Raw genomic sequence first — 16,423 nt, forward strand, 5'->3', positions numbered from 1 at the left:
CAAGGGTCACCTGATAATCATACTACAACAGTCATTTCAGAAAAAAAACTTTTTGCATATTTTTGGGGAATTTTATTGTGAAAAATCGTCAATAGCGTTAATATTATACACTGCATACTCACCAAAATCATGCTACACAACAAAGGTGACCTGATAATCATACTACAACAGTCATTTCAGAAAAAAAAACTTTTTGCATATTTTTGGGGAATTTTATTGTGAAAAATCATCAATAGCGTTAATATTATACACTGTATACTCACCAAAATTATGATACACAACAAGGGTCACCTGATAATCATACTACAACAGTCATTTCAGAAAAAAAACTTTTTGCATATTTTTGGGGAATTTTATTGTGAAAAATCATCAATAGCGTTAATATTATACACTGTATACTCACCAAAATCATGCTACACAACAATGGTCACCTGATAATCATACTACAACAGTCATTTCAGGGGGAAAAAAAGTTTGCATATTTTTGGGGAATTTTATTGTGAAAAATCGTCATTAGCGTTAATATTATACACTGTATACTGACCAAAATCATGATACACAACAAGGGTCACCTGATAATCATACTACAACAGTTATTTCAGAAAAAAAATAAATCTTTTTGCATATTTTTGGGGAATTTTATTGTGAAAAATCGTCAATAGCGTTAATATTATACACTGTATACTCACCAAAATTATGATACACAACAAGGGTCACCTGATAATCATACTACAACAGTCATTTCAGAAAAAAAACTTTTTGCATATTTTTGGGGAATTTTATTGTGAAAAATCGTCAATAGCGTTAATATTATACACTGCATACTCACCAAAATCATGCTACACAACAAAGGTCACCTGATAATCATACTACAACAGTCATTTCAGAAAAAAAAATTGCATATTTTTGGGGAATTTTATTGTGAAAAATCGTCAATAGCGTTAATATTATACACTGTAGGATGACCAAAATCATGATACACAACAAGGGTCACCTGATATTCATACTACAACAGTCATTTCAGAAAAAAATACCTTTTTGCATATTTTTGTAGAATTTTATTGTGAAATATCGTCAATAACGTTAATATTATACACTGTAGGATGACCAAAATCATGCTACACAACAAAGGTCACCTGATAATCATACTACAACAGTCATTTCAGAAAAAAAAATTGCATATTTTTGGGGAATTTTATTGTGAAAAATCGTCAATAGCGTTAATATTATACACTGTAGGATGACCAAAATCATGATACACAACAAGGGTCACCTGATATTCATACTACAACAGTCATTTCAGAAAAAAATACCTTTTTGCATATTTTTGTAGAATTTTATTGTGAAAAATCGTCAATAGCGTTAATATTATACACTGTAGGATGACCAAAATCATGATACACAACAAGGGTCACCTGATAATCATACTACAACAGTCATTTCATAAAAAAAATAAATCTTTTTGCATATTTTTGGGGAATTTTATTGTGAAAAATCGTCAATAGCGTTAATATTATACACTGTATACTCACCAAAATTATGATACACAACAAGGGTCACCTGATAATCATACTACAACAGTCATTTCAGAAAAAAAACTTTTTGCATATTTTTGGGGAATTTTATTGTGAAAAATCGTCAATAGCGTTAATATTATACACTGTATACTCACCAAAATCATGCTACACAACAATGGTCACCTGATAATCATACTACAACAGTGATTTCAGGGGAAAAAAAAGTTTGCATATTTTTGGGGAATTTTAATGTGAAAAATTGTCAATAGCGTTAATATTATACACTGTATACTCACCAAAATCATGCTACACAACAATGGTCACCTGATAATCATACTACAACAGTTATTTCAGGAAAAAAAAATAGCATATTTTTGGGGAATTTTATTGTGAAAAATCGTCAATAGCGTTAATATTATACACTGTATTCTCACCAAAATCATGCTACACAACAATGGTCACCTGATAATCATACTACAACAGTGATTACAGGGGGAAAAAAAGTTTGCATATTTTTGGGGAATTTTATTATGAAAAATCGTCAATAGCGTTAATATTATACACTGTATACTCACCAAAATTATGATACACAACAAGGGTCACCTGATAATCATACTACAACAGTCATTTCAGAAAAAAAACTTTTTGCATATTTTTGGGGAATTTTATTGTGAAAAATCATCAATAGCGTTAATATTATACACTGTATACTCACCAAAATCATGCTACACAACAATGGTCACCTGATAATCATACTACAACAGTTATTTCAGGAAAAAAAAAGAATTGGAAATATCGTCAATAGCGTTAATATTATACACTGTAGGATGACCAAAATCATAATACACAACAAGGGTCACCTGATAATCATACTACAACAGTCATTTCAGAAAAAACTTTTTGCATATTTTTGGGGAATTTTATTTTGAAAAATCATCAATAGCGTTAATATTATACACTGTAGGATGACCAAAATCATGGTACACAACAATGGTCACCTGATAATCATACTACAACAGTTACTTCAAGGGAAAAAAAAATTGCATATTTTTGGGGAATTTTATTCTGAAAAATCGTCAATAGCGTTAATATTATACACTGTATACTCACCAAAATCATGCTACACAACAATGGTCACCTGATAATCATACTACAACAGTGATTTCAGGGGGAAAAAAAGTTTGCATATTTTTGGGGAATTTTATTGTGAAAAATCGTCATTAGCGTTAATATTATACACTGTATACTGACAGAAATCATGATACACAACAAGGGTCACCTGATAATCATACTACAACAGTTATTTCATAAAAAAAATAAATCTTTTTGCATATTTTTGGGGAATTTTATTGTGAAAAATCATCAATAGCGTTAATATTATACACTGCATACTCACCAAAATCATGCTACACAACAAAGGTCACCTGATAATCATACTACAACAGTCATTTCAGAAAAAAAAATTGCATATTTTTGGGGAATTTTATTGTGAAAAATCGTCAATAGCGTTAATATTATACACTGTAGGATGACCAAAATCATGATACACAACAAGGGTCACCTGATATTCATACTACAACAGTCATTTCAGAAAAAAATACCTTTTTGCATATTTTTGTAGAATTTTATTGTGAAAAATCGTCAATAGCGTTAATATTATACACTGTAGGATGACCAAAATCATGATACAAAACAAGGGTCACCTGATAATCATACTGCAACAGTCATTTCATAAAAAAAAAAAAATCTTTTTGCGTATTTTTGGGGAATTTTATTGTGAAAAATCATCAATAGCGTTAATATTATACACTGTATACTCACCAAAATCATGCTACACAACAATGGTCACCTGATAATCATACTACAACAGTTATTTCAGGAAAAAAAAAGAATTGGAAATATCGTCAATAGCGTTAATATTATACACTGTAGGATGACCAAAATCATAATACACAACAAGGGTCACCTGATAATCATACTACAACAGTCATTTCAGAAAAAACTTTTTGCATATTTTTGGGGAATTTTATTTTGAAAAATCATCAATAGCGTTAATATTATACACTGTAGGATGACCAAAATCATGGTACACAACAATGGTCACCTGATAATCATACTACAACAGTTACTTCAAGGGAAAAAAAAATTGCATATTTTTGGGGAATTTTATTGTGAAAAATCGTCAATAGCGTTAATATTATACACTGTAGGATGACCAAAATCATGATACACAACAAGGGTCACCTGATAATCATACTACAACAGTCATTTCATAAAAAAAATAAAATCTTTTTGCATATTTTTGGGGAATTTTATTGTGAAAAATCATCAATAGCGTTAATATTATACACTGTATACTCACCAAAATCATGCTACACAACAAGGGTCACCTGATAATCATACTACAACAGTCATTTCAGAAAAAACTTTTTGAATATTTTTGGGGAATTTTATTTTGAAAAATCATCAATAGCGTTAATATTATACACTTTAGGATGACCAAAATCATGATACACAACAAGGGTCACCTGATAATCATACTACAACAGTGATTTCAGGGGGAAAAAAAGTTTGCATATTTTTGGGGAATTTTATTGTGAAAAATCGTCAATAGCGTTAATATTATACACTGTATACTCACCAAAATCATGCTACACAACAATGGTCACCTGATAATCATACTACAACAGTTATTTCAGAAAAAAAGAAAATTGCATATTTTTGGGGAATTTTATTGTGAAAAATCGTCAATAGCGTTAATATTATACACTGTATACTCACCAAAATCATGCTACACAACAAGGGTCACCTGATAATCATACTACAACAGTTATTTCAGGAAAAAAATAAATATTTTTTCATATTTTTGGGGAATATTATTGTGAAAAATCGTCAATAGCGTTAATATTATACACTGTAGGATGACCAAAATCATGATACATAACAAGGGTCACCTGATAATCATACTACAACAGTCATTTCAGAAAAAAAAATCTTTTTACATATTTTTGGGGAATTTTATTGTGAAAAATCATCAATAGCGTTAATATTATACACTGTATACTCACCAAAATCATGCTACACAACAATGGTCACCTGATAATCATACTACAACAGTTATTTCAGAAAAAAAAAGATTGCATATTTTTGGGGAATTTTATTTTGAAATATCGTCAATAGCGTTAATATTATACACTGTAGGATGACCAAAATCATGATACACAACAAGGGTCACCTGATAATCATACTACAACAGTGATTTCATAAAAAAAAAAAAATCTTTTTGCATATTTTTGGGGAATTTTATTGTGAAAAATCGTCAATAGCGTTAATATTATACACTGTAGGATGACCAAAATCATGATACACAACAAGGGTCACCTGATAATCATACTACAACAGTCATTTCAGGAAATAAACTTTTTGCATATTTTTGGGGAATTTTATTGTGAAAAATCATCAATAGCGTTAATATTATACACTGTATACTCACCAAAATCATGCTACACAAAAATGGTCACCTGATAATCATACTACAACAGTCATTTCATTAAAAAAATAAATATTTTTTCATATTTTTGGGGAATATTATTGTGAAAAATCGTCAATAGCGTTAATATTATACACTGTAGGTTGACCAAAATCATGATACATAACAAGGGTCACCTGATAATCATACTACAACAGTCATTTCAGAAAAAAAACTTTTTGCATATTTTTGGGGAATTTTATTGTGAAAAATCGTCAAAAGTGTTAATATTATACACTGCATACTCACCAAAATCATGCTACACAACAATGGTCACCTGATAATCATACTACAACAGTTATTTCAGGAAAAAAAAGATTGCATATTTTTGGGGAATTTTATTTTGAAATATCGTCAATAGCGTTAATATTATACACTGTAGGATGACCAAAATCATGATACACAACAAGGGTCACCTGATAATCATACTACAACAGTCATTTCAGAAAAAAAACTTTTTGCATATTTTTGGGGAATTTTATTGTGAAAAATCATCAATAGCGTTAATATTATACACTGCATACTCACCAAAATCATGCTACACAACAATGGTCACCTGATAATCATACTACAACAGTCATTTCATTAAAAAAATAAATCTTTTCTCATATTTTTGGGGAATATTATTGTGAAAAATCGTCAATAGCGTTAATATTATACACTGTAGGATGACCAAAATCATGATACATAACAAGGGTCACCTGATAATCATACTACAACAGTCATTTCAAAAAAATACCTTTTTGCATATTTTTGGGGAATTTTATTGTGATAAATCGTCAATAGCGTTAATATTATACACTGTAGGATGACCAAAATCATGTTACACAACAAGGGTCACCTGATAATCATACTACAACAGTCATTTCAGAAAAAAAAATCTTTTTACATATTTTTGGGGAATTTTATTGTGAAAAATCGTCAATAGCGTTAATATTATACACTGTATACTCACCAAAATCATGCTACACAACAATGGTCACCTGATAATCATACTACAACAGTTATTTCACGAAAAAAAAGATTGCATATTTTTGGGGAATTTTATTTTGAAATATCGTCAATAGCGTTAATATTATACACTGTAGGATGACCCAAAATCATGATACACAACAAGGGTCACCTGATAATCATACTACAACAGTTATTTCAGAAAAAAAGAAAATTGCATATTTTTGGGGAATTTTATTGTGAAAAATCGTCAATAGCGTTAATATTATACACTGTATACTCACCAAAATCATGCTACACAACAATGGTCACCTGATAATCATACTACAACAGTCATTTCATTAAAAAAATAAATATTTTTTCATATTTTTGGGGAATATTATTGTGAAAAATCGTCAATAGCGTTAATATTATACACTGTAGGATGACCAAAATCATGATACATAACAAGGGTCACCTGATAATCATACTACAACAGTCATTTCAGAAAAAAAAATCTTTTTACATATTTTTGGGGAATTCTATTGTGAAAAATCATCAATAGCGTTAATATTATACACTGTATACTCACCAAAATCATGCTACACAACAATGGTCACCTGATAATCATACTACAACAGTTATTTCAGAAAAAAAAAAGATTGCATATTTTTGGGGAATTTTATTTTGAAATATCGTCAATAGCGTTAATATTATACACTGTAGGATGACCAAAATCATGATACACAACAAGGGTCACCTGATAATCATACTACAACAGTGATTTCATAAAAAAAAAAAAATCGTTTTGCATATTTTTGGGGAATTTTATTGTGAAAAATCGTCAATAGCGTTAATATTATACACTGTAGGATGACCAAAATCATGATACACAACAAGGGTCACCTGATAATCATACTACAACAGTCATTTCAGGAAATAAACTTTTTGCATATTTTTGGGGAATTTTATTGTGAAAAATCATCAATAGCGTTAATATTATACACTGTATACTCACCAAAATCATGCTACACAACAATGGTCACCTGATAATCATACTACAACAGTCATTTCATTAAAAAAATAAATATTTTTTCATATTTTTGGGAAAATTATTGTGAAAAATCGTCAATAGCGTTAATATTATACACTGTAGGTTGACCAAAATCATGATACATAACAAGGGTCACCTGATAATCATACTACAACAGTCATTTCAGAAAAAAAACTTTTTGCATATTTTTGGGGAATTTTATTGTGAAAAATCGTCAATAGTGTTAATATTATACACTGCATACTCACCAAAATCATGCTACACAACAATGGTCACCTGATAATCATACTACAACAGTTATTTCAGGAAAAAAAAGATTGCATATTTTTGGGGAATTTTATTTTGAATTATCGTCAATAGCTTTAATATTATACACTGTAGGATGACCAAAATCATGATACACAACAAGGGTCACCTGATAATCATACTACAACAGTCATTTCAGAAAAAAAACTTTTTGCATATTTTTGGGGAATTTTATTGTGAAAAATCGTCAATAGCGTTAATATTATACACTGCATACTCACCAAAATCATGCTACACAACAATGGTCACCTGATAATCATACTACAACAGTCATTTCATTAAAAAAATAAATCTTTTCTCATATTTTTGGGGGAATATTATTGTGAAAAATCGTCAATAGCGTTAATATTATACACTGTAGGATGACCAAAATCATGATACATAACAAGGGTCACCTGATAATCATACTACAACAGTCATTTCAAAAAAATACCTTTTTGCATATTTTTGGGGAATTTTATTGTGATAAATCGTCAATAGCGTTAATATTATACACTGTATACTCACCAAAATCATGCTACACAACAATGGTCACCTGATAATCATACTACAACAGTTATTTCAGGAAAAAAAAGATTGCATATTTTTGGGGAATTTTATTTTGAAATATCGTCAATAGCGTTAATATTATACACTGTAGGATGACCAAAATCATGATACACAACAAGGGTCACCTGATAATCATACTACAACAGTCATTTCAAAAAAAACTTTTTGCATATTTATGGGGAATTTCATTGTGAAAAATCATCAATAGCGTTAATATTATACACTGTATACTCACCAAAATCATGCTACACAACAAAGGTCACCTGATAATCATACTACAACAGTTATTTCAGGAAAAAAAAGATTGCATATTTTTTGGGAATTTTATTTTGAAATATCGTCAATAGCGTTAATATTATACACTGTAGGATGACCAAAATCATGCTACACAACAAGGGTCACCTGATAATCATACTACAACAGTTATTTCAGGAAAAAAAAAATTGCATATTTTTGGGGAATTTTATTTTGAAATATCGTCAATAGCGTTAATATTATACACTGTATACTCACCAAAATCATGCTTCACAACAATGGTCACCTGATAATCATACTACAACAGTCATTTCAGAAAAAAAAATTGCATATTTTTGGGGAATTTTATTGTGAAAAATCGTCAATAGCGTTAATATTATACACTGTAGGATGACCAAAATCATGATTCATAACAAGGGTCACCTGATAATCATACTACAACAGTCATTTCAGAAAAAAAAATCTTTTTACATATTTTTGGGGAATTTTATTGTGAAAAATCGTCAATAGCGTTAATATTATACACTGTATATTCACCAAAATTATGATACACAACAAGGGTCACCTGATAATCATACTACAACAGTCATTTCATAAAAAAAATAAATCTTTTTGCATATTTTTGGGGAATATTATTTGTGAAAAATCGTCAATAGCGTTAATATTATACACTGTATACTCACCAAAATCATGCTACACAACAATGGTCACCTGATAATCATACTACAACAGTGATTTCAGGGGGAAAAAAAGTTTGCATATTTTTGGGGAATTTCATTTTGAAATATCGTCAATAGCGTTAATATTATACACTGTAGGATGACCAAAATTATGATACACAACAAGGGTCACCTGATAATCATACTACAACAGTCATTTCAGAAAAAAAATAAATCTTTTTGCATATTTTTGGGGAATTTTATTTTGAAATATCGTCAATAGCGTTAATATTATACACTGTAGGATGACCAAAATCATGATACACAACAAGGGTCACCTGATAATCATACTACAACAGTCATTTCAGAAAAAAACTTTTTGCATATTTATGGGGAATTTTATTGTGAAAAATCATCAATAGCGTTAATATTATACACTGTATACTCACCAAAATCATGCTTCACAACAACGGTCACCTGATAATCATACTACAACAGTCATTTCATAAAAAAAATAAATCTTTTTGCATATTTTTGGGGAATTTTATTGTGAAATATCGTCCATAGCGTTAATATTATACACTGTATACTCACCAAAATCATGCTACACAACAATGGTCACCTGATAATCATACTACAACAGTCATTTCATAAAAATAAAAATAAAAATCATATTTTTGGGGAATATTATTGTCAAAAATCGTCAATAGCGTTAATATTATACACTGTATACTCACCAAAATCATGCTACACAACAAAGGTCACCTGATAATCATACTACAACAGTTATTTCAGGAAAAAAAAGATTGCATATTTTTGGGGAATTTTATTTTGAAATATCGTCAATAGCGTTAATATTATACACTGTTTACTCACCAAAATCATGCTACACAACAATGGTCACCTGATAATCATACTACAACAGTCATTTCAGAAAAAAAACTTTTTGCATATTTTTGGGGAATTTTATTGTGAAAAATCGTCAATAGCGTTAATATTATACACTGTATACTCACCAAAATCATGCTACACAACAATGGTCACCTGATAATCATACTACAACAGTCATTTCATTAAAAAAATAAATCTTTTCTCATATTTTTGGGGAATATTATTGTGAAAAATCGTCAATAGCGTTAATATTATACACTGTAGGATGACCAAAATCATGATACACAACAAGGGTCACCTGATAATCATACTACAACAGTCATTTCAGAAAAAAGAATCTTTTTGCATATTTTTGGGGAATTTTATTGTGAAAAATCGTCAATAGCGTTAATATTATACACTGTTTACTCACCAAAATCATGCTACACAACAATGGTCACCTGATAATCATACTACAACAGTGATTTCAGGAAAAAAAAATTGCATATTTTTGGGGAATTTTATTTTGAAATATCGTCAATAGCGTTAATATTATACACTGTAGGATGACCAAAATCATTATACACAACAAGGGTCACCTGATAATCATACTACAACAGTCATTTCAGAAAAAAACTTTTTGCATATTTTAGGGGAATTTTATTGTGAAAAATCATCAATAGCGTTAATATTATACACTGTATACTCACCAAAATCATGCTACATTTGCACAACTGAAACATCTGTACATAGTTTTTCATTATTTGATAGGTGATGGCAATCTAAACATTTATTAAGCTTTTCAAATTACTCTGACTCAGGTGTGAGCTCCTTTTACAGTATTGACAGTAATGTCTGAAACAATAAACTTTTTTTTTTTCAGAACTGGAGTGATTTAAATATTTGCAACATGGGCATTGGTGTTCTCTTTAGGTCTACTACATTTTCTTATTGGTGGATAACATTTGACTTTGAATATAAAAAAATAGCTTGAGGAAAAGTTATTAATATATATTCTAACACATGTTCTATATCGTGTCAAGACTATCTCTCCATTCTACATATGGGTTTTGTGTGCACAATATCCACTTACTTTGAGTTCGGGAGAGCTGGTCTACGGGCCCCTCTCTGGATTGCTGCGACTGTCTTTGCTACCCGGGCTGGTGAAAGCGTGGCGGCTTGTGACACCGGTTTGCCGGTCACACAAGAGATGTCTGGTATGATCCGGCGGGGCCGGGACCAGCCCCACAGCCAAGACCACCTCAATTAGGTTCTGCTGCTTCCAGTGATCTACGGGTCCTTTTGGAGGCCAGCCAACATGTGTGCTCGCTCGGAGGGGCAGTGCCGCAGAGATGTGGCTCGTCTCCAGCAGCACTTAGAGTACCTAGGCCTGCACCACCTCACAGTCCACGGAGTTCCTAGGCATGTGTTTGGATGCCAGGGCAGGGACTCTTTACTTGACTCCTGTGAGACAGGCCGCCCTCAGGGCTTGCTTGTCTCAGTTCCGGCTTGGGGCCAGGGTGACCTGGCTATGTCTCCGCCTCTTGGGGTTAATGGCAGCCACAGTGCATGTCATACCCCTGGCTCTTCTGAACATGCGCCCAGTGCAGCGCTGCCTCCTAGACCTTGGATTTTGCCCACAGAGGAATCTGCAGGCCAGCGTGTTGGTGATGCGCAGACTGTGTGTGGCTCTCCGTTGGTGGCGGCGGCCGACCAACTTGGCACGTGGGACGGTACTGGGGCTTGTGTTGCGTCGCCAGGTTATGTCATCAGATGCATCCCTGGTAGGCTGGGGGGCTGTCCACGAAGGCAAGGGCATCAGCGGCCTTTGGCACGGACCCTGGTTAGCGCAGCACATAAATGTTTTGGAGCTGCAGGCTATCCATTTGGCTCTTCTGCACTTCCTGCCAGAGCTACAGGACCGCCATGTGCTGGTGAGAACAGACAGTACAGTAGCGGCGGCATATATCAACAGGCAAGGGGGCATAGGTTCCCCTCGCCTGTGCAGACTGGCTCGGGCAATATGGGAGTGGGCTCATCCCCAGTTCAAGTCCCTGAGGGCCACATACGTGCCGGGTCGGGAGAACCTTGCTGTAGATCGGCTTTCCAGGGGGGGACCCCTTCCCGGAGAGTGGCAGCTGCATCCAGAGGTTGTGAGCGGAATATGGGATCGCTACGGCACAGCCGTGGCAGATCTTTTTGCATCCAGGGAGAACACTCATTGTCCCCTCTTTTTCTCCATGGGGAGGGACAATCCTCCCTTAGGGACGGATGCGATTGCACATCAGTGGCCACTGGGCCTCCTGTATGCCTTCCCTCCGTTCCTCCTCCTGCACCAACTCCTACAGAGAGTCCAGCCTCATCCTGGTGGCCCCCAATTGGCCCCAGATGATTTGGTTTGCCGAGATTCCGCCCCTTCTTCAGGGACAACCGTGGGAGCTACCCATTCGCCGGGACCTCCCGTCCCAGGCCGAGGGAACTCTTTTTCATCCTTTTCCCCAGGGCCTCAGGCTTTGGGCATGGCCCCTGAGAGGGCCGAATTTCTAGCCTTGGGATTCCCCCAGTCTGTAGTGGGTACTTTGCAGGGGGCCCGGGCTCCCTCGACCAGGGTTGCTTATTCCTATCGTTGGGGGGTGTTTCAATCATGGTGTGCCTCACGACACGTGGATCCCCTCTCCTGTATGGCCCCTGGTATCCTTCAGTTCCTTCAGGAGCTGTTAGAGGCAGGCAAGTCTCCCTCGACGTTGAGGGGGACGGTGGCAGCCATAAAGGCGGCCCATGTTGGGCCTCGTAAACTGGCACAGGGTTGTTGTGACCTTATTGCTCAGTTCTTTAGGGGGGCTTGTAGGGTTGCTCCCTCTCCCAGGAGGCCGGGTGTCCCCCCATGGGATTTGGAGATGGTTTTGTCAGCCTTGCGGCATGGGCCGTTCGAGCCTCTGGAAACGGTTGAGCCGAAATGGCTTTCGCTCAAGACTACATTCTTGTTGGCTATTGTGTCGACAAAAAGGGTGGGTGAGCTACATGCCCTTTCCGTGCATGAAGAGTGCTGCCGCTTCTTGCCTGGGAACGCTGGAGTGCTGCTGCGCCCAAATCGTGCATTCCATCCTAAGGTCTGGTCTGAGTCCCACGCCAACCAATCTCTTGAGCTGCGCCCTTTCCGCCCTCCTCAGGATGGGGTATACAGTGTATAATATTAACGCTATTGACGATTTTTCACAATAAAATTCCCCAAAAATATGCAAAACGATTTTTTTTCTGAAATAACTGTTGTAGTTTGATTATCAGGTGACCCTTGTTGTGTGGAGTGAATATAGTGAAGACTACTGTGTATAATATTGAAGTTATTGAAGGGAAATCAATGGAACGACAGCACATGACAGTGATGATATTGAAGTATTATACACAAGCACATTTTGTAAAAATAACTGTTGTAGTGTGATTATCAGGTGACCGTTGGTGTGTGGAGTGAATTTGGTGAGACTACAGTGAATAAAAGTGGAGATATTGAATATTTTTCGCTTTGGTACTGCACTTTGTAGACGGTCCCTAAGCGCTCGCCTCTCCGCCCGCAACGCATAGAAAGCAATATATTTCCTGCAGCCTGGAGGACGACTCGTTTTGGCGAAAATGAGTTTGTAGTCAATAGTCTACCTTACTACGATAGGAAAGAGACATTTTTTTTATGTTTTAACAATGTTTCGTTTGTGAGCTATTGATAGCTGAAGTTCGAATCTGCCAATCTCTTTCTAACTTTACCCAAGTATTTCAGCGATCCTGCACTATGGCCCACTAAAATGACCGAGTCTGATAGAGTAGGAGTAGGAAGAGCAGAGGAGAGGCAGTGTTGGTTAGACTTAAACTACATGTAGTTGAACTACATAGCTTAACTACAATTTGCTGTAACTTGCTGGTAGTTAAACTACATTCATATGTTTTGCTGCGTCAAGTATTTCAACTACTTTTTGGGTCATTTTTTGTAGTTTAACTACTCAATTTACAAACTACAATTTTGGTCAATAACATGAAATATTTTTGTTGGCATGGACGCCTTTATTTAGCAGCGTATATGGCATGTGGTCTAACCACTCGACCACCTGCACATGAAATATTTTTTTTTATAAAAAAAAGACCTATATAATATAAATGTTATTTTAAATAAAAAAAATTAAAAAAGGCATGAATCATGTCATGACATGCCAACATTGTTGTTCAAGACAAACCGATCTAGAATATGTCTGCCTCTTTTTGTAGACTGATTTACATTTCTGATTTACATGTGGGTATTGGGGTAGGATTTTCATTTTCTCTTTATATTACCCAACATGTCTATGGTGAACCTACAGTATGTTGACCAACATGTCAGCTTTTTTTCTTTAAAAAAATAAAACTGAGTCTAGAGGCATATTTCTGCTGGCATGTGAATTTTTTGTAGGCTATTATATTTAGTTTCATATAGACCACATGTTGATTTATTTAACGCTGAGTTAAATGAGTATAATGAGTATAAGTAGTTGCTAAAGCTACTTTTTTTAGCTGTAGTTTTACAAACTACATTTCTCCAGGGGTAGTTTGTCCAAACTACTGTCAGGCTGAACTACATGTAGTTTTACAAGGTATGCTTGCAAAGTAGCTTCCCCAACACTGAGGAGAGGAGAAGAAGAGCAGAGGAGAGAAGAGGAGAGGAAGAGCAAGGGAAAATGAGAAATCCGGGTGCGTGGGGGCCCATCTAAGATTATCTCTTCCCGGGCCCAGGCAAGACTGTCAGCTGGCCTGCTGCTGGTATTATCTTGTTTCCATGACTCCGGGACAAACTCAGATCTCATTATTACAAAACAGAGCCATGGACTATTAGTGTGTAATGGACCCATCAGTGTTTTGTGGAAGACAGGGATCATAAACAGCTCATTGGAGGATGCTGTGCTGCTTTGACTTGAACAGACTCTACTTTTTGCTCGAATCTCCTCATGTAAATATTCATCGACCAACATAGAAATCAATTGGTTATCTACTGACTGTCAGTCTATATATCAATCCATTCTTTAACCATATTCTTGTCATTTTACATAGACCTCTGTGACCCTTAAAATGATTTCAACCATGCTGTATAAGTGCTTTTCTGATTTTCATGCTGTGTATCAGGAGGTGATGACAGGACAGCCTGCACCCACCCACCCACACACTCACACACACACACACACACACACACACACACACACACACACACACACACACACACACACACACACACACACACACACGCACACACACACACACACACACGCCAACTCCACAGCAGTGGTGGGAAGGTTTCTGGGTCCCTGGCAACCTGACATGGCTGCACCTTTAAAAGAAGATTATCATCAGATTGTTATCCTGAACGTGCAGTTAAAGCTTCACACAACAGTCTTTTTCATGTCTAATAATACATTTCATATTAACCTGTAATAAATACTGCAGAATTGGGTATGTTTATTAATTTCTGTCAACTTGTGATACTGAAATTGCTTACATTCAACTTCTTCTCTTGAAAGACCACACCATTGCTCATGTCTGTCACTGGCCAGTAATTAGATTCACCTCCTTGTGACTGATATGGACATGCATGAGTTTGAGGGAGCACTGTGACAGCTCATTGTGACTTGAATTGGCAGAGCATCATTTTGTTTGTCACAAGCATGCTAATTACATTATGGCACATGGCACTGATCCACGCAATAAGGTCCCGCTATCTCAAAACAAAGTAGAGCAGAATTGTGGTTTGGGCAGTACTACAAGTTCATTATGGTCAGCATTTATACTTTGAGACCAGGTTTCTCTTTGTGATGGACAAATGCTTACCTTAACAGACTTTAAACTATAATACACTTATGTATGTATTTATCACATTATGTGTCTGTTATTGTATATAATGTTATTGTATATATATTGTAAAGATACTTATACTCACATGAATGATGATAGTAAAGCCTATCAGGCACTATTTGCTTATACATTCAAATGTAACCATTGTCAGTGCAGTGCACAGGTCCCATAATACATTAACCTCACACAATCAATCTACCGATTGGATGCAAATTAGAAACCCCCCACTGTGTGTGTGTGTGTGTGTGTGTGTGTGTGTGTGTGTGTGTGTGTGTGTGTGTGTGTGTGTGTGTGTGTGTGTAGACTGTCTGGATATTAATGATGATTTATAGTTTAGTGGGTTAGTGTCTGAGCCTATAATACATGCACAATCAGCAATAACCTAAGGTAGGCTTCAGACAGTGACAGGGTTCAGACAGGGTCTAGCCAAAAATGTAAGAAAATTACAGCGATTTTCAAGAACTTTATTAGAGTAGCATTTTTTGATAGGACTCACCAATAGATTTACAGAGAGTAAAACAAATCCTGTGAGAAATATAACAATGAAATGCATGAAACATAGTGAATAAAAAGCCTTAGATTGTTTACTTGTTGGCCCAGAGGTTTAATGCACCAACCATGAACTGCAACATCCCCGCTTTGAGTTTGGCATATCATTCCCCATCTCTCCTTTCTCATTTCAAAATAATGTCAACTCTGCAACAAAGGCATAAAATATCCCAAAAGTACTTAAAGTAAGTGCAAACATTAGTTTCATTATAGCTCTGACACCTGGATTCCTTAACAGTGCTTTCCTGCAGTGTTGTTGATTTAAAAAACCTTTCTGACAGAGCACAGATAGAGGGATTTAAAGCCTTGAGGCCTGGACTGCAAAGAGTTGATTACCTTTTGC

The sequence above is a fragment of the Scomber scombrus genome, chromosome 12 (genome assembly GCF_963691925.1).
Source record: "Scomber scombrus chromosome 12, fScoSco1.1, whole genome shotgun sequence".
Taxonomy (NCBI): Eukaryota; Metazoa; Chordata; class Actinopteri; order Scombriformes; family Scombridae; genus Scomber; species Scomber scombrus.